A 20,169-nucleotide genomic window follows, 5' to 3' on the forward strand; every position below is an offset into this window, starting at 1 on the left:
GGGTGGTCGGGACAGACTGGGAGCTTTGGAACAGAGGCAGAGGAGAATGTCATTTTCTCTGTCCTTGAACTGCTGGGAGTACAGAGTGGGACCCCAGAAGGCAGTCTGCTCTGGATGGTTGGAGGTGCTGCACCTCTGAGCCACAAAGGACGAGCCAGGAAGCTGCTAGACCGGAGTCTGGAAAGAGGCTGTGACTGGAGATACATGGTCGGGAATTGTTTGTGGCCGGTGTTGCAAGCTAGGCAGCCAGTGAGATCACCCTGAGAGAGAGCTTGTTGAGAGTGTGCAGGCCAGGAGTCTGGGTCTGAGTCACAGCCATCTGGCCTGGCCCTGGGGAGGGGACAGGAATGGATGTCAGGAGGGTGCAACCAGACAGAGAGAGAGGAGAGCAGAGCCAGCTCTAAGTGGGCAGAGGATGTCATCAGGGAAACTGGGAAGGGCAGTGCAATGCAGAGGGAACAGAGGGAACATACACAAAGGCTCAGAGGCCTTAATAAGGAAGCAGTATCCAGAGAGGGCTGTTAGAAACTAGAGGCTTTCTTCTGCCACACAAGTGGAGAGGACCCTAGGTGTCCCATTGGGCTGCTAGTGAACCCATGTCCTGGTCTTTTGTTCATCTGGCAAGGCCCCAGCAGCCCTCTAACCCTAAGGTCTGTCTGTTTCTCTTTGAGAAGTCCTGTTGGGCCCATGATTGTGCCCCTTCCAGAGTACAGGGCTCAAGGAGGAGGCAGTTCAAGGGGAAGACAAGAACAGCCCCCTGTTGCATTCCTGGGCAGGAATGGGTCTTTGTTCTTAAAGAGAGAACCACCATCCAGGGCTGCCGGAGGATTGGACTGCTAACCACTCTGCCACAGGCAGGGGACTGTGATTCTCTCCTGTGATTATTTTCTCTCCTAACCTAAGCTGTCTGTCTCAGTGTGTCCCAGCTGGGCCAGGACAAGACTGGTGAGACCAAAAAAGAGCATTTGTATCCTCCTAGGTCCTCTCCCAGCTCCTGGACACTACCTTTTGGTGTTCAGGACCGGGGTTAGGGGTTCCCACCTTGCCACCGTGCAGGACTTTGGAAGCTGCACCTGCTCCATAATGGACCCAGCACCCAGAGGGTACTTGAGCCGTCTCTTTTCTTTCTAACGACCCTGACCCTGAAGCTCCCTCACATGCCTCAGGGCAGGTGGGCGGAGGGAATGACAGTGGGTTCCCATTTCCCAAGAGCTCTCGGAAGTGCGGTTGAGACTGTGGGGTTGAGGGAAAAACCTGTAACATGCAATGCGCCCGAGCAATGTGGAACTCCTTAGAGAGAAGCCCCGCCCTGCCTGGGGACTCAGCAGGACAGGGGCTTTGGACATTAGACACGGCCACTGGAGCAAGGCCAGCCCTCTGCAGGCGCTGACACTGGCGGGGAGGGTAGGCCGCTTGCTGGCTTCTGACATTTCTCAGTCTGAGAATTGCATGGAACCTAGGTGAGGACTTGGGGAAAGCGTGCGAGGAGGGGCCCCATGATTCTGCATTAGGATTAGGGGAGCCAGCCAAGGCTGCTTTGATGCTATGGGGCTCTGTGTCATCTCAGTGGCAGGAGACTGTGGGTAATCTAATTAATGTGCTCCGCGGATGGCCAAGTAATCCCAGGGCCTTTAGACTCACTTTCTTTAAGCCTCCCTCCACCTGTCCCTGTCTTAATCCCCTCCTGCCTCAGTGATCTCTGGCAGGGCTGGACTTATCGCCATTGAACAGATTGGTAAGCCAGGGCTCGGGAGGACAAAGTGTGTAGGATGTCACAGCTAATTTGTCAGGGGGCCATTTGAACCCGAGCCATCTGAATCCAAAGTCTAGGAGCTTAAACCAAACTCTACCATCTCCCACGTTCTTCTAGAATATCCGAGCATAAACCACCTTTCAGCTTTCGCTTTGTGGAGGGAAGGGAATAGAGGCCCAGAGAAAGTGAGGCAGTTGCGAAGAGCCACACAGCAGCAGCCAGTCGGGTCTAGCATCAGAAGCACATCTGGTACCCTGCTCCCCAGCAGGCACAGAGGTGCCCCATGGACCCTGCCCACCACTGCCCGCAACACACGCTGCATTAAACTCTCTGGCAGTCCTCGCCTTTTGAAGGCACCCGGTTCTGAACCCCAAAGTTTTCCAGTGCCCATTGTTTAAATATAGATTACTAATGAAATGCTTTTTCTTCGCCCTTCCCAGTGAATAGTTGTGTAAAGTTAATTTGCAGTGTTATGTAAATTCTGTTTAACTTCAATCAAGTTTCTAATTATGTTTTTACCGCAGTAATTCCCATTTGATTTGTCGTCTCCTGTTAGGTATTTAACGTTCTGTGGGCAAGCTTGCTTTCTCCGGTCTCTCCATCTTCCAGCACACACTCCCTGCTGACCTCCTGCCTTCCTATCCATCACCTCTTCATTCACGAGTTTCCCTTTCTCTTGCTCACTCTTTGAATCATTCCCTCCCTATCTTCTGTCACACACACACACACACACACACACACACACACACACACCGCCCTCCCGCCCAGCTCTTGTTTCTCACTCTTCCAGGTCTTCCTCACTCTGTGTGTCCTGAGTCCTCTGACCACTCAGTTCTCACTTTGTTGCCCCTATGTATTCTCCATCCTTCTTTGTGACCCAGTGAATGTTTCCGCTTCTTCGAGTCTTCTCTCTCTGTCTCTCACTCCCTTTCTCTTTCCCCTGTGAACATGTAAGGACTGCTTCCTAGGGTCTTCAACACTGAAGAAAATGTAGAATTCCTGGGCTTGGATCCTGAGTGTCTCCTCAGAAATCAGGGTTTGGCCTTGGAAACGGGGTCAGGAACTCCTAGGTAAACTGTTCCCAGGGCTGCGGAGTGGGGCATGGGTGAGAAACATGGACCCTGGCTCTGATAGGCAACCTCCTTGTTAGTGTTGTTTCTGTGGCTACACCCTCACCCCACCACTATCTGCAAAGCCGAGTGACAGGCGCCCTGCTACTCAGCCGCTGAGAGAACAGATGAGGTGGTTTCCTTGAAGAACTTTCTGGGGCCACATGGATAGGGCTTTTATCTGGGAACCTTCAGCCACACCCCTCACTTTTCTCTGGCTTTCCAGGGTTGCTTTTATGGGCAGCTTCTGGGCTGCTGGGCCCTGGTATCCAGGCCAGGCCTGAGCCAGGGTAGGTGGAAACTAGCTGCTGCGCTCACACAGCCACCAGCAAGGCAGAGACAGAATGTAGTCTTGGGCCTGTCTCTGGGGTGTCAGAGGCAGAGGTGGAGCTACTAGGTAGCAACGGGTTCCCTTCCCTTGACCTCTAACGCGCCCCAGCGTCTGTCATGGAGACCCTGCTGTGGAGTCCCGCTAGGGCGCTTATATTCTGTCGCAAAGTCCCTGAGGCTGCCTTTCTGGGCCTTGAGTCTGAGGTCCATCCTGTTATTTGAGAGTTGCTAGCAGCCACAGAGGGCCCGCCTGTCGTGTGTCTGCCCTTCAGGAGCAGAGGCAGGAAGGAAAATAGCAGACAGAGGCCTGGGTGGGCATGTGTCCCTCTTCATCCTGACATCCTTGTCCCCCACAGTCGTGGCTTCTCATCCAACATGGCCAAGGACAGAAAACAAATGTTTGCCAAGAGCATCTCTCTAAGTGAGGGAAGGCCACTGGTCACGTGTCCTTCAGAAACCTGAGCTGGTCCAGCCTGCCCTGCTGGGCCTTGTGGCCACCTCACCCAGTGAGGTGGTTGTGTGTGTGTACATACATGTGAGGCCAAGGAAACCTTGACCGTCACATGACTGCTCTTGTCCTGTTTGTCTAAGTAAGCAGTCAGGCCAGCTGAAGCAAGGAGGCTGTGGTAGCAGCAAAGGACAGAGGACGGGCACTGTAGTGCCGTGTGGGGCCCTGAGCCAGGTGTCAGAGTTCCTGGGCCACTGCGCTACCCTCTCCACAAGGGTCTCTTGCTCCATCTGACCACAGAAGCCCTTCCATCCCCAGCACAGAGAGGCTGGTTCCTCTGGCAAGGCAGCATCCCAGCCAGAAACGGGGGTGGGTATGAAAGCTGACTCCAGCTACTGAGGCCCCAGACCTGTGCCACAGAGTCCTGACCCTCGGCTTTCCCCCAGGTACCCAGAAAGTCACTGAATGTTTGTTAAGCGCCTGCTGTGAGGCAGGCCCTGGTTCATGTGGAGGTAAGGAGTTTCTCCAGAGCCTTTGGGGAACCCCATGTCTGACGTGTTTCCGTCCTGCTGGAGGATTGAGATCAAGTCCCTTCCACAGTGAGAACCCTGTGACCTTGTCATGAGATGACCTGTCCCACTTACCACTGTTCAGGAGACTGAAGCATGGTGTTGGGTCAGAGCTTACTGGGTGGGGGTGGGGCGGGGACCTTCATTCCCCCGAGGACCGAGGACTGACAGGTGTTCCTCACTGAGGAGGGGCCCTTTCTCCAGGGATGTTGAGCCAGAGCAGCTGTGTGCAGCTGGCAGATATGCAGGCCAGGATGACCTCTGGACATCTGGGGCCTTCTATGAACCCTCCAGGCAGAGAAAGACAGCCCTGAAATCGCTCCAAATGGGCCATCCTTGCATTTTACCGCCTTCACCAGTCTTTCCAGGAATGGTGCTGCCCTCCCAGGCCTGGAAGGGGGTAGGGGAGACATATTTGATGAGTTGCCTATGTTCATGTCTTCATCCCCTTCTTGGCTGACTCTTCCCAATCTCCTTTCTTTAACAAATGCTTCTTGGCATGTTTCCTTGCTGGCCCTGTGTTCCAGTAAAACCACATCCCTAGTCCTAGAGGTACTAATGCCAAATCAGTGGTGGCCTCCCAGGTGGGCCAAAGGGATCAAGAAGGTGAGACCTGTTAGAAGAGGCAGCTGTGGCTAGGAATTGGGGTACGACTACCCGGACTCTGGGAGGGAAAGGCACACTTGGTACTGGGTATTGAGATGACGAGGTACCGGGAGCCACCTCGGCATAACAGGTATCCCTAAGCTTTGCTGTGATAACATTTAGGGGTATAGTATTCAATGTGATGAAGAGAAATGGGGAACCTCTGTGTAGAGAAAAGCTAGAGGGATGTACCCAGTGGCTGCCATTTTACCACTTACATATGTATGTGGGTGCAGGGCAGGGTGGCTGCAGAGTGACGAGGCCAGAGTCTACAGTGCCTTCTGGGCTTTCGTCCCAACCCTAGCTTGCACACGACAGCCCCAGGGTTGGCCTTCCACTGCCCACGGTCATCTGGTAGCTCTAGTGTGCTGGCCACCTGCCAGGCTGAAGGCTGACCCCTGCCCTTCACCCCACTTGTGTGAGGGCCACAGTCCATTGGCCTTCAGCATCTCTGAGCCCCTCCCAGGTTTCCTGCCTCAGGATTCCCAGCGGTCGAAACCAGACCTCTTGTCTAGAACTGGTGGCCAGGGTGTGGCTCATGTCGGTTCTGCCAAAGCTCAGCAGATGTAGCTTCCCTCCTGTCAGGATTTCCAGGGCCAGGAGGCCTGCTGGGCTATGCCTTGGTGGGGCGTTGCTTGGGCTGCCGTGTGTAGGCAAGAGAGTTAGGTTCCAGAGGCAGCTGGTCTCTCCCACTCTCAATAAACAGGAGAAGCCTATGTTGAGGTGGGCCCAGGGGCCACCTGGGAGGTCTTTATCACTCTGATGTCTTGCAGCCTGATGGAGACCCAATGTAACTGCCTCCCATTGGCTGGGGAGGTATGAGGGAGGGGCCACGTAGGGACTACAAGCTGCCTCTATGTCTACAACCCCTCCCACCATGGGGCAGGGCACCAACTTCCTTTTTTACTGTACCCTCAGCCTGGGTGGGCGTATCCCCAATTCCTGAGAATGAGCTGGGGTCACCTACACTGCTGGAATCAAAGTGTGCATGGGTGATTCCTTGGGCTTTTCCCTGCATACTACGTGGGTGGTCTGCCACGTCAGCACTAGGTCAGACTAATTCCCACGGGGTCCTGCTCAGCTGCGTCCAAGGTTATATGCTCAGGGGTGAAACCCGGTTGTATTTTTTTTTTTTTTTTTTTTGAGACCAGGTTTCTCAGTAGCTTTGGAGTTTGTCCGGGAACTAGCTCTTGTAGACCAGGCTGACCCCAAACTCACAGAGATCCGTCTGTCTCTGCCTCTGAGTGCTGGGAGCCACCACCGCCCGGCTCCCAGTTGGTACTTTTGTCATGGCCTCATTCTGTAAAATAAATGACCAGAGTCCCAGAGGTCAGAGGCCATGGTGGCCAAGCCTGCCAGGCTTCCTAGTCTTCTGTCCTGCCTCCAGAAAGCAGCAGCCCTTATAGAGAGACCTCTGAGGTCCTCCCTCTCCCTTGAGCCTGGTGGAGTTGATGGGACAGGAAGCCAGGGCAAGCGGGAGGATGGGTCTAGCCCAGAGATGAAGTACAATGAAGCCTGTCCTGTCCCCAGGGCTGCAGACACACGGGTCACCCCCTACAGGAAGCCCTACCCAAGCACTACCTTGGCCCACCCAAGTTTCCTGACTGAAGTGTCTCCTATTCCCGTGGGAGCCACCACCAAGAATCCTACCCTCCTGAATAAGGAAGGACTGCCCTGCCCCTGACCTGTTCTGACTCCTCCCAGGCTGTCCCATTGGTAGAGCTCTCAGCTTGCACAAGCCCACACCCTGCATGTGGATGACTGGGCTCCATCGGACAATCACTGACCTTCAGGCTCATGGGAGAAACCTCAGAGCAGGCCTGCAAGCCAGACACCCGGATTCTTTCTCCCGAATTGGCCACTGGTTGGTTTGGTGATCCGCTTGGGCAAGTCCCTTGCCCACTCTGGACCTCATCTATAAAAAGCCAGGGAGAGGTGGATACTTTGCCCAGCATAAGCGGTCAGGAAAATGAAACCCTTGGCAGAGGATGAACTTAGGATTGGTGAGGACAGCCAGACTTGGGTGACCACTCACAAGTCTCTCCCACATACCTGAGGATGAGGATGGGCCCCTTTTTCTGCCTCCTAGCCCAGCAAGTAGACCATGTCTGAGCTCTGTCTCGCTTAGGCAGCTGTGTAGATCTGTACGTGGAAGTCTGAGAGTGGGGATGGCGGCTCTGAGCAGGTATTCTAGCCCATTTTTCTGGCCCGTGGAGGTATCCACACACCTGGGACACCTCCTCAAGCCGGGTGGCCACCAGCCCAGTACAGTTCAGTATGTCCATGGATGTCTGGTACCAAGGGGACCAAGGAGGGCGTCAGGACTCCAAAGAAAGTGGGCTCAGGTCACTGTGGCCTGGCAGGGTGAGAAAAGGTAGGTGGGAAACACCTCGCACTTGTGTGGGACCCCTCCACGTCAGGATCCACTCTGTCCTCTTGCCTTACAGAGCCTTTGTCACTTGGTGCTATAGATTGATCCCTGAAAGTCATACAGAGGTACAGAGAAAGAAAGAGCCAGTGCCCCTGAAGTGCTTAGACTGAGGAGTCGTGTGTTCTTGGGGAGAGAAATTGGCATTGAGAAGCCTGAATGTGCATCCAGCATGGGGTCCCTGAGTCATGAGGAGACAAAAAGACCTAAGTGTATGCCAGCACCTGGGACCCAGGCCAGCCTCCCTTTCCTGTGTACTGGACTGGTCGTCTCAAGCTGACACCATGCCCCTCATGGCTTCCTCTGGGTGTCTCCCTGTCCCACCTAGTCCTAGGTGGATCCCATTGTTCCTTCCGCCTTCTGTGGCTCTCTGCTCCCTGTGGGAGGGGCTCTCGTCCAGTCCAGAAGCTCTGGCAGTGGGTGGAGTCATGGGCTGGATGGTTATGAGTCACTATTGCTGAGCTTGTGTGTCATCAGATTGCACACTGTTCTGTTTTCCCTGCTGGCTGCCTCTTCTCTCCCACCCACATATGGGGGCTGCCCCTCTGGAGAGGACAGTGCTGTGTCCACACACTCAAAACAACCCAGGACACAGAATCTGGGGGCTAAGCTCCAGGTTCCAGGATCCCTGAACCTGGAATGGTGCCCTCCATCCCCAAGCTCCATTTCCAGTGCAGTGGAGTGAGTGATCGTGGGCGAGCTAGCGCTCTCAGCCCAGGCTTCAGGGAAACTCTGACAGTCTTGGATGGTAAACTGTCTCAGACCAGTGAAGTTGGGTCCTTGGGTGTAGTCTGCAGCAGGCTGAGGTGCTCTGGTTTGGGGGTCCTTTGGTAGCCACCTTCTCTACTCTACTCAGGAGCCCCTGGGAAGACAGTCCTGTTGACTCTGTTCTCAGATCCTAGAGCTAGCTGGTACCGAGGTCAGCTCTGTCACTTTCTGACCCTAACCATGTGGCCTCCAGTACCTGCGTCTCATTTTCCTCATTGTGCAATGAGGATGCCATTGTCCATCTCATAGAATTGCTGTGAGGTGTACAAGTGTGCTCATAGTGGGCTCATATGTATAAACCGCGTATTAAGACTAGACCTGGGGCAGAGGCAGTACACACATGTGAGTGTCACTGTCTGCCTCTTTAATCCAAGCAGAGCCCACAACACTGTGACCACACTTACCTCTCCTGGTGTAACACTCCAGCTAAGTGTTTCCCTTGCTCTGTTTCTGTTGCTGTAGCAAATTACTTGAGACTGGATAGTTTAGGAAGAATCAAAGTTTATTTGGCCCACAGTTCTGGAGTGTGGGGAGTCCAAGTGTCTAGTGTTAGTATCTGCTGGGGGCTTCCCAACACAGCAGAGGGTATTGCGTGGCAAGACTGAACTCTTCTGTGAAGCCACTAATACCACCATGAGGGCCCCACCTTTACACCCTCACTCAATCCTACATACCTTCTAAAGGCTCCACCTCCAAACCATTAACGCATATACTTTGGGAACACATTCAGACTGTAATATTGGGGTGCCCAAAGCCTAGGATTAGACTCTAGAGCAATCTGAAGAGACTGCTCACCTTGGGCCTTCCAGGTCTGTCAGTCTTCAGGATGAGTGGGCTGGTGAGGGTGTCACTCCTCACCCTGACAGTCCAATCAAATAACTGGGGTACAAGCCCCTCCTTATGAAAGAACAGGGGGATTCCCAGTTGCTATGGAGAAGGGCACCTTATGTCTGCAAGACTTGGCTGGCATGTTCCTGGGGCGCATCAGCATCTCCAGGGCAGAGAGGCAACCTGCTCTGGGTGTGCCCTGGCTCAGGGATGGGTGAGCTGACATCACACCCATAATTGGTGCCGGGAGATGCAGAGGCCGAAACATACTGGCACCATTCAGGGCTGGGCTCCGGGCACCCAGGAAGGCAAAACTAGCTCGTCTCTGGCCATGCACAGTAAAGCAGGTCGGGGATGCCCTTCTCTGCCTGCCTCCTGATGATGCTATTCTCCTCCCAGAGTTCATTGAGCCACATAGGCCTCACCCCTCTTCCCTAGAAGCTGGCCGGCTGGAAACTTCAGGGAATGGGAGGCAGCTGGCCCAGGTGAGGAGAAAGTGAAAGGCGAAAGCTGTACACAGAGTGCAGCTCTGACAGACAAGATGCTGGTAGGGAGGGTGAATTGGTAAAGTACATGGGGACGTACTGTGGAGTGCTGTGGTCCTGGGAACATACTGTGGAGTGAGGTCCTTCAGCTGCCTCCTGAAGACTCACTGGCCACCTATGGAAGGAAGACTGGATCATCACCCTTTAACATCTTGTCCCTCCGCCCCCTTTGTCACACCACTGAGAAAACAGGCTCAGGGCCATGCAGACTGAAGCAACAGGAGAGAGAGAGGGTTCTAGCTAGGCCTCAGGGGTGATAGAGCCTCAATAAGAACAGGACTTTTCTTAGTCTGGAATTTATAAATCTGGCCTCCATTATTTTCCGAGCACATGTGGCCAGAATTCCAAGGGATGCCTGCTAGGGAGTGTGATTGCCTAGGGATGGGGGTTGAGGTCATAGGGAATACACAAGCCCCAGTGCCCAAACTTCTTGAATTTCCTGTACCAGCTAATGGCTATGAAGCCAACTCATCCAGGCCTTTAGTCATGATGGCCCCAGATGGAGAAAGTAAGGTCTGGAAAGGTCAGCTGCTTATTTGTGAGCCAAGACTGGCTCCCCTGGTTTCTTAGTCTCTCCCCCCCCCCCATCCACACATCCCCCACATGACTACCTGTTCCCATGCTCCAAGATACCTTGGGACTGTCCATCCACCTGCCTTCCCACCTCAGCTCAAAATGGGAACACACGGCCAGGCAGAGAAGCCACCAGGGGCCCACTTCCCAGCTCCACCTTACTGTCCTTTGCTTCTGTTTGGCTCCTCTCGCATGTGGTCGTCAGGGTCATTTGTTAAAGGAAAGAAAGAAGTTACTGAGGGAGAGAATGAGTGAAGGACAGTGCCTAGAGGTCTGCCAACAGCTCCTGTTTTAAAAATGAGAACCTAGTCTCAGTGACCCTCGTCCATCACCGCGTCTTTGGGTTCCTGATGACTCTAGAGTGTGAACCGAGTTTCACAGGCTGTCTCTCCTGTGGGTGGTTTCTGCCAATGTTCTCTTCTCCAAGAGCAGCCTGGAATATCCCCTGATGCTCAGGGGTATCTATGAGGACCCAGGAGACAGATAACCCCCTTGGTTTGTAGTTGTCACCTGCCCAGCAGGTCAGCCCACTGTTCCTGCCCTATCCCTGGCTCCCTGGTTAGAGAACCTGGTGTCCTTGGGCTGACTGAGTCTGTGAGCAGTTCTTAGACCGTAGACCTCCTAATGGTTATTCCCAGGCATTCCTGCCCATGTGTTAGCAGCTTGAGCCACCAGCTTGTCACCTGAAGACCAGTGAGGTGCAGCAGCATCAGAGATGGTGAGTCCCCCAACTCCCAGGTTCCAGCTCCACCTTGCCAGGAATGAGGAAAGCCAAGTCCTCCCTTGTGGCCTTCATGACCCAAAATATAGATAACTGCCCAGTTCTAACTATGCAAGAAGAAGGAAACACCGGATGTTCTGAACGCTCTGGAGAGATCTTGGGCAGGGAGGGACACCTCTATGAAGACAGCTTTATTCAGGTGGTTCTTCAGGGACTGACGGTGACCAGGGTCCACAGGGCAGTGATGCTCGGAGTGCAGTGTGAGATGGGGCCTCAAAATTCTGCTCCTTTTAGCCAGAGGCTTCTACCTTCAGATGTGTAGTTTCGGGTCTGCTTAATGGGACCTTCTCATTCGGGGACCCAGGACCATGCTGAGGGCTGAGAGAGAGCCGGTAGAGTTGTTGCAGAAGGACCAGCAGGTGGGACAATCCTTGTGGTTGCAGACTGGGCCACATACTCTGGTATGTGTCCATGTGAGTATACTGATGTCACTTGCTTGCCAGTGTCACTAACCCTGGATAATAGGCGCCAGTGCTATCAACACAGATCTCATCCCATGTCCATCTCCGGGCGAGGCTAGCCACTGGTTGGAAGTCTGTGGTAGGCCTGTGGGTGCTTCCTGCCAATGTGCACTTCTCCAAGACCATCCTGGGACATCTTTTGTTGGGTGCACATAGAGGGAAGTTTTGAGCCGGCTCTGGCAGACCTTGGCTCCCCCTAGCCCTGGAGCCTGAGCCGGGCTAACCCACAGCTCAGCTAGTGAGGGTGAGGTCAGGGAACATGTATTCCAAGAATGCAGGAGGCAGAGCTTCAGATAAGGTTTGGATAACCATCTGGGGTAAATATTTGCCTTGTTTCTGGAGCCAGCCTGGGCCTGGTCCTGGGCTCAGGGTCACCTCAGGGGATGTGTGTCTATGTAAATCTCTCAGGTGAGGAAATCTCTATCCCCATGAAGAGTTTGAGTGGACCCAAGAGGGGACCCTTTCCCTACCCCAGACTCTGGCATATCAGCTCCGCAAAGCAGGGATAGCACAACTGCTCCATCTAGGTCAGGCACCAAGGGTTGGGAGATGGGGAAGCATTCAGGTCTTTGTACCAGGTCAGCTGGGCATGGGCATGCCCACATGATGGAGGTTCTGTGGCCACTTCGCCACTTGTGATTAGAGCAGTTCTGTACTTCCCCAAAGCTGCTTTGTTACCATTCCATGGTCTTTTCCTCCACACCTTTGTGTCTGGCTCAGCCCTCAGGATTGTGGGCTCATCATTTAACCCACACACTGTAAGGGCTATCTAGCTACCCTTGGTCTGGGTATGCTCGTGCTCGGCCAAGGTCCACACCAACCTGGAGCCTTCCTTGTGGGCGAGTAGCTAGAGGTGAAGTTACCCCTTACTTAGAAAGGAGATAGGGTATCAGAGAGGCTGAGTGACTTGTTTAAGGTGACCCAGCAATAGCAAAGCAGAGTCTTAAGCCCAACCCTACCCATCCCTGCCCTCTGATCTAACGGAAGAGGCAAAGCCAGAGTTCCAATTCAGATCATGGTCTCCATCATCACAACCCCCACTTCTTCCTAGGAATCCCTGGTGGAGGTGGGATAGTAAATTGGCAATGGTTGGGGCAATCTGTCTTGACCCTGGACAGTCCCAGTCCCCAAGTGATCTCTGCCTTACGCCAGACCAGCCAGGGTCTGCCCTGATGGAGCCTCCAACAACTGCATTCCCCTCTGGAGTTTTGGAATCATGCCCAAGATGGGTGTGGCCCTGTGTGGCCTTCTCTGTGTAACTGTTGGAAGCTGCCTTGTGGTTGGAATCTCACCCCCCACCCTGCGAGGGTCCCCATCCACAGGAAACCAGGGTGAGCTCCTACTGCCCACAACCCTCCAGGATACCAAAGGCCTTTGAGGAAGAAAACAGTGCCTCTCAGACCTGCCATTTACCCTGTGGTTTGCACTGTCTGGGAACAGCCAAGGACAAGTCACCTCTTGCCTGTGTCCTTGGCCTTACTGGCTGTCCAAGCTCACGTAGGCTGGGAGCCATAATAGAGGACACTGGCAGGACTGTGAGGTTTGAGTACTGTATCCTTTCTGTTTCCACAGCCTTACCCAGGCTCCTGGTACCTGAGCCTCCTTCTGTAGGAAGGCCTCGGGTCCACACGCTCCTGAACAGGGCTACTGAATAACTTCCAGGGCCAGAGGGTGATGTTTATTAACTCTGCGGTAGCTGTGTGACCTTAGGCAATTGGAGAACTTCTCTGGGCCTTGCAGATAAATGAAAGAACATTTCCTCAGGCTAATTCCAGCCATCACGGTATGGATTCAGTGTCAGCCCTCTGCTCTGTTGTCTTCAGCTACAACGCAGACTTACACCTTTGACCCAGTCCAGAGCTCAAATTCTGGTGTCCCCCACTTGTCACCCTCTCTGGCCTGTTTACCCGTTTGCATCAGTTTTGCACCGAGGTAGTAGGGTCTGCAGGAGATGGGGAAATGTGTTCGTGCTGAACCAGACGCCGGAGGGAAAGCCTCGCACCCTGAGTGGCAGGCCTGGCATTGGTCCTTAAGGTCTGGATGACACCCAACAAGTGAGCAAGGCCTTTACGGCTCTGACTTCTGTCCCCACTGCCAAAATAATCATTTTCTCTGTATCAGTGGCTCTGCTGGCCAACTAGACTTCGGGAAACGCCTGGACTGTGGATGGCTGGAGGCAGGAGACTCATTCACCTTCCACACCAGCCCAATTGCTGCTGTGTATGAGACCCTGGTCCTCAGTTTCCCCCACTGTAAAATGGAACATTATAGCTACAGAACCCAGGGACTGTTTATATTCTCAAAGTGACGCATTGGCTTACCTGGTGGGTCTGTGTTTTGTATGGAACACTGCACTAGCCTCTGTGGGGTGATTCATGTCCCCACTAGCGGATAAGGGTCCACACCCTATATACACTGCCTTATACAGTCTGTGTCTCTAAGTGGGGGCCTATCTATCTCCCTACAATTGAGTCAGGGAGGTGTGTACCAGGCATACATATTTAGAGAGAAGGTGAAATGGGGGTTTGAACCAGGTCCTTCCGACTAGAGACTGTACCCTCAACCCCAGGGCTCAGGGTTCTCTGGCATCAGTGCCTGCTGGGCAATGAGAGAGCCTGGGTCTGACTGAGTATAAGCCAGGCTGCATGGCTGGCATCACCCGCCCAGCCGTCAGCCAGGCCTCCCTACTCTGAGAGGCATCCCGCCCTGTAGCCAGCATTTTTATGACTCAGACGCTAGGGTACTGGCCCAAGGAAGCACAATGCTTGCTTCCAGCCACAGAATTGCTTTCATAGAGACAGACCTGAAATTGGAGTCTGCATCTCTCACCCGACCAGAGAGCCTCCTGGGTACTACGAGCTCCGTGGGCAGTGTGGAGTGACCAGAGTCACCCAGTGAGAATAACTTGGCCCCATTCCTCGCCACCAGCGGAGCTTCTCTACATTATGTCCCCTTCCCAATCTAGAATCAGGGTCACTCCCCTTCTCTGGCTGCTTCTGCCCACCGCTACTCTCCCCTGCGCTCCTGAGCCTGAGCCTCCCGTTGTCAGGTCCTCTATACCACACTTCCTTCCCTACCGTTTAGGGAATGCTTATACTTTTCCTTCTGCCCAGACTCTGTTCCCTGAATCTCGGTCTGCCTTTCGGATTGGTTCTTTAACTTCACCCTCCTAAAGAGGCCACTCCACGCTTTGAGGCTCTGTGGGGCAGCCCCTGAAGCAGCAATCACTATCACAGCTTGGGTGTCTGTTCATGCCATGTTTATTGTGTGAATGAGTGAGTGTTACCACTTCCTCTTGGATCCTCCAGAACAGAGAGAGAGAGAGAGAGAGAGAGAGAGAGAGAGAGAGAGAGAGAGAGAGAGATCCATTGGCCAGGGAAGCTAAAGCCTACAGAAATGGGGTGTGTGGTCCTGCCTACATCATCCCAGACACCCCTTGGTGCTTGCTCCCCTGTACCGGTTTGTTCTGCCGGTTACGCTTTTTCTTTGGTAGCAGTTGTGGCAGTGTGGTTAGCATTGCAGGCCTTGTAGGAGCTGAGCTGGACACACTAACCATTCCCTCTCATTGCAGGAGGATGGACCTTGAGTGAAGTGGAGGGCCTGTGAGCTGCTGACCAGTACAGGAACACTAGGAACTACACGGAGGTAGGTACTCCTTTCTGCTTAGAGCTCCCGGAGCGGATGAGCAGGAGGGCTGGGGGTGCTATGTTAGTCTTAGCCACACTGGGGCTTCTCAGCCCTCATAGTGGGGCCTAGCGCCAACACCTCTGCTGGATGTCATTGTATCCTGACAAGTGCTCCCTACAGCTCATGTTCCATGGCTTCTGCCTTGATGCTTCTCAAGTAGCCACTGAGACAATGTTGGGAATGCTGGGATGCAGGGCTGGCATTCCCAGCCTCAGCATCGTGACACTTAGAAACACACTGGTGACCCTGAACCCCAGTGGGACACAGGACCCACCAGGAGGTGGTCTGGATGGCAGAGAGATATGCTCACTGCCATGAGTCACCAGCCAGCCATGGCGATCACTGCCAGCTTTAGGGCCCGACTCTGGCACTTGTCCACTGGAACCTTGAACAATTGCTCTGTACCTTGCTTTAACTGTCTGTGAAATGGGAGTGTCATGAAAAAGGATGCGTACAGCATACTGCCTGTTTCCTCAGAGATGCTGGGACTCCCTCCCCACATCCCCTACTATCCCCTTCCTCTGAGGGCCTGCCAGAACCAGGATGGGCATAGACAGATCACCTGGCCTGATGGAGAACATAGGCCCCCCCCCAGGGAGCTCCTAAGAATGATGGGGACCAAACCTTAGGATAGAGCTGGCCTGGATGCCAGTGTGTCTCATCCCAGGATGGCATTTCAGGGTTGGACACTCTTGACTCTACACCAAAAGGCACCTGTATAATCTCTATTTACTCTTTGGCTCTCGACCCAGAGGGTTTAGAAGCCGTGTGCAGATGCTCATTGGCCCAGATTTGTCTCAGGGCACCATGACCCCGGGCCACTTTGGGAGAATAGAGTTCCCTGCCTACCTACCTGAAGGTTTGCTGTGGAATGCAATGTTCCAGGAGTCCCAGGGCAGGGCCAGCAAGCAGTAGGACAACTGGGGAACCGGGCAATGGCCCCGTCTGCTGCAGGAACTCCATATTTCTACTTCTCGGTTGTATGACTGTAGGTGGGTCAGATTCCTATAGCAAGAGTGCATATTCTTCTCCCCAAGTGAACATGAGCGTCACCATCATGGCCGACAGGCTACTAGGATGCTTAGAGGCCTCTTCTGTTACCCGGGTTGTGCTCTTGGGATACACACTTTCCTCCATGAGACCACCTTAGAGGCAGTTTGTGTAATGCCTTGTTTCCCAGAGGCTCTGTCATTAAACCCATTGAGTTATAAGTGATGGAGTGGGATTTGAACTCAGGTCTGTAGAAATTAAGCAACATGTAATATCAGAGGACAGAGATCAGGAAGGGTCTACATAGATGCAGGGAAAGCCACCTCCACCTCTGCTTCTTCAGCCTCTCAGTACTGCTCTCTGGAGCCAGGGGCTTTGTCCCACTCCCCGGCAGGCTGCACATGCCTTTCTCTGATAGGGCCAGCCACATTGCTCCCCTCTCCGATGGGGCCAGCAGTCCAGTTTGGCTAGAGGAATCCGTGCTAACTGCCAGGTAACGTTTTTGACTCTCCTTCATGGTGGGCTCTCTTTTCGGATGTTGTTCAGGGTAATTCATTCCCTTTCCAGAATTTGCCAGTGGCAGGGCATTAGGCAGCTGGTAATTAATCATGGAATGACTTCAAGTTTATTCTTTTAAAAAAAAAAAGTGAGGAACGGAAAGGCTCGCTGGAAAAAGAAAAGAAATCCTTCCTAAGGTAGGGCTGGTAATCAATACCCCCGTGTCCTAGAAACAGCTAGTGGAGGTGTCAGCCAGAAGCTGTGGTCAGCACCTGCAGCATGGAGAAGTCTCATTCTTGGCCATCACCCAGGTGACCCTGGGAAGTCACTGCCTCCCTCTGAACGCAGGTTCACCACTGTAAAGTAGACTAAGGGTAGATGCTGACAAGACAAGTGTGTGTCCATGGCTGTGACCCAATGCCTAGCACACTGTGGCTGCTGCAGAGGTGCTTTACTGAGTGACTAGACCAGCTGACATCAGTCAAGGTGGCACAGAGTGTATAGTTCTTCTACAGTATGGAGTGACAGCAAGGTTATGTGTGTGCCTCTCTGGTGACTTTCTGATTGACAGAAGCACAGTTTGGCTCAGTGGATTTGGGGCAGGAGGGCCAGAGTCCCTTGGCATATTCAACCTCAACCTCCTAGGAGTCTGAGCTATCAAGAGAGCATGATATTTGGAGTTTGGGGGGTTCGGGACTTTCAGGCTGTGGTCTGGGGCCCTAGCACACCCCCGTGTCTAAGTGGGAACACGATGCTCTGCACCGTGGATCCTGAAGAAGGGCCGCAGGAAGAGCACCCTGGCAGAATGCAACACCACAGGTGCTGTTGTCTGTGGCCTGGGTACCAGAACGGAGGGAGGGAAAGGCCTAAGCCCCTGAGGCTGGGCTGGGGTGAACAGGCTATGCGCTGTGTATTTATGGAATAGCGTCTGTATCTTGGAGGCAGAGTCTCAGACCTAGGCCCCACCTACTGGTCGGATCTGGTGTGACTTGACACTATCTCTGTCTCCACCCACAGCCTCCCCACCCCATCCCTGTGACTGCATTGTCTCCATGTTCTCCTTGGCTCTCCTTTGCCCAGAGAGCACACATGACCTTCTCCTCCCTAGCACGGCCACTCTCCCCGCGCTGCCCAGACTGCCGGCTGAGCCCAGTCCCTCCTCACCTCTGCTCTCCTTGATCATCAGAGCCGTTCTTTGGCAGGCACCCATCAGTGCCTCAGCTCTGTCCTTCTCATCCAGTCTCAGAGAGCCGATACCTCCTGGGTTCCTGAACTGCCTGTCTGGGCCTGGCTTATTGGGTTCTGTTTCTTACTTGAAGCAGGTATTTGAAGAAGCTGATATGCAGAACCAGGAATGGGGTACTTCTGGCCAAGGGCCATAGCGCAAGGTGCATCATGGGTCCATAGGGCAACTTTGCCATTCACAGAGTCTAGGAGGTAGCATTGCTTGTGTGGCTGGGGGTGAGACTGCACTCTCTCCTTGGGGCTTGAACCTGATATGCTGGCCAGTTGGAATGGAGGAGGATCTCCTAGCCCAGAGATGAAGACAAGGGGCCCATACCCACTATCAGGGTCTTTGGAAACCTGACATTTCCCTGCCTCATAATTGAAATTTTTGCTATAATTAGAAGTGAGGTGTACAGGCACCGGCTGCCTGGTGGGAGTGTGTGTGTGCTCATGAATAAATAAATTGCCCTCTCTCAAGGGAAAGGGAGCCGGAAGGTGAGCTCTGAGAGATCTGCAGGCCTAGGAGCATCAGTGACCTGGTCGCCCTCGGGAGAGTCTCTTGTTGGGATCTTCCTGAAAGTGGCCTACTGTGCGCCTGCTGTGGTCAGCCTGCCATGGTAGCTGCTACCCTCTGGCCACTGCCTCCTTTCCTGGCCGCATCATAGATCAACCTCTGCCAGTGCCCTGAGGTAGAACAAGCACCCTTGCCTCTCACTATGCCTTCCCATGATGCACCTTGCCCTGTGGTTCTTACCCAGCAGTGTTCCCTTCCTGATTCTGCACACTGGCCTCTCAGATGCCTGCTTCAGTCCATGCTTCCTCTGTCTCTAAGGGATCCTGAGCACTTGTTCCATCTTCGGAAGTCCAGGCCCTTCCTCTCCTGTGCTCTCACCACATCTTCATGGGACCTGCCACATTGTCTCACGTTGGCACTGATTGTGCATCGGAATGATAACCGATAGGATTCACAGGGTAGATGTCTTACATCTGTATTGAGTCTTCTCAATCTGGTATGTACTTGCTTAGTCTACACAGCTCTCCCTGTTCAGCTGCCACTGTGGCTCCTGAGGACACAGCAGCCAGTGTATGCATGGAGGGTCTGGCTTCCTCATTTTGCAGTTAGGGGTGAGAACTAAGACCTGGGTGTAGGGGAGCGGGCAAATCATGAGTCTGAAGCCACAAAGGTGGATGAGGCCAGCAGAATTAAGGCTGAAATGCTTGGGATAGAAACACACTATACCTAGAAGAGAAACCTTGTGTGGATTCTGTCCTATCTCCCACAGTGAGCTCAGGTAAGTGGGGACTGCCCTCCTAGCCCCCAAACAACCATTACAGGCATGGGCCCATGCCATTGGTCTTGCTTTTCATTCAGCTTCTAAATAGGGGACCTTAAAGAGGCGAGACTTGACCTCCCAGGAAAGGAGCATGTCTGACCTCCATGCCTCCCAACTCAAACAAGCGTTCTAAACTGCAGAGATGTTCCAAGGGTGTGCCCTCTTCTCAGGCTCCTGGGAGGGTGGAGGATGCTGGTGTCATGGAAGACTTCATGAGCCAAAAGGGAAAAAGGAAACTCACTCCTTGGGATCAGCCACCGCTCCTGCTGGCCTGGGGGCTGGGCTCTCCAGAGAGGCAGGGTATTTCCCAGGTCAGCTGGCAGCAGAGCCCATTTTCTTCTTAGATGTCATCAGTCCCCTCCTGCTGCACTTGGGCTGCATGCTCCATTTCTGCTCAGCTCTCCCGATTGCCTCTGCTCAGGCAGTGTGGGGAGCCATGGAAGGTTTAGGCACCGGCTCACTCCCCTCCAAAGGACTTTCTCTGGGCTTGCCTCTTTGCACAATTCAGTGTATGCTGAGCTGAAAACTCCTCCCTTTCCCTCCCTGCCCACTGAGATTTACAGACCCTGCTTCTAAAGCCCTTGAACCCCAATCCCTTGGCTTTTCCTTGCTTCTGTTCCCTTAAGCCAGCGCCTTCGGTCTTCCCCTTTGAGGTACTGGTGATTTAGTCCAGGGCCTTGTACATGCTAGGTAAGCGGCCTTCCGTGGTCTACCACGGCGCTATACTCCAAGCCCTTTACTTTGTTCTTTTTGTGTAAATTTTCTTCCTGCTCTGCCAGGCAGGCCTCAGACTTTGCTGTATAGTGCAGACGAGCCTTGAATTTGTCATCTTCTAACCTTGTGGAATTTAAAGGCTGTTTCTGCTCTAAGCCACACTTCCAGCACGGTACTTGGCGCTCCAGTGTTGAAGGGTCTCAGGAAGCCCATGTGTCCTCAGTTTCCCAAGGATAGCAGTAAAGCCTCATCTGTTAAACTCCTTCAGTGCTCGGAGGACTGGGTTAAGAAGGGTTCTGAGGCTGTGTGTAACAGGCTCTGTAGGAAACAGTAATGGCAGTTCAAGGCACACATCTTCCTGTCCAGCTCCTCCTTCCTAGGGTTGGATCACTCAGTGGGCTTCTCAGTTCTGGCCGTTGGCAATGCAAAGAGAAGGGAGGGGCAGTGACCTCTATGTGGCCCCAGTGACATCTTTTCACTC

The 20,169-nt window shown here is 53.5% G+C and overlaps 1 protein-coding gene across 3 annotated transcripts in view; it reads left to right on the forward strand.

Annotated features, from left to right (window-relative positions):
* Zmiz1 (zinc finger MIZ-type containing 1) overlaps positions 1-20,169 on the forward strand; it is a 201,137-nt gene that overhangs the window by 59,628 nt on the left and 121,340 nt on the right. For all 3 annotated transcript variants that reach the window (XM_050138036.1, XM_050138033.1, XM_050138035.1), the window contains exon 3: positions 14,810-14,883. The gene's annotated coding sequence lies outside the window, so the exon portion shown is untranslated. The remainder of the gene's footprint in view (positions 1-14,809; positions 14,884-20,169) is intronic.

The sequence above is a fragment of the Alexandromys fortis genome, unplaced genomic scaffold (genome assembly GCF_014885135.2).
Source record: "Alexandromys fortis isolate MF-2015 unplaced genomic scaffold, M_Fortis_MF-2015_v1.1 scaffold_14, whole genome shotgun sequence".
Taxonomy (NCBI): Eukaryota; Metazoa; Chordata; class Mammalia; order Rodentia; family Cricetidae; genus Alexandromys; species Alexandromys fortis.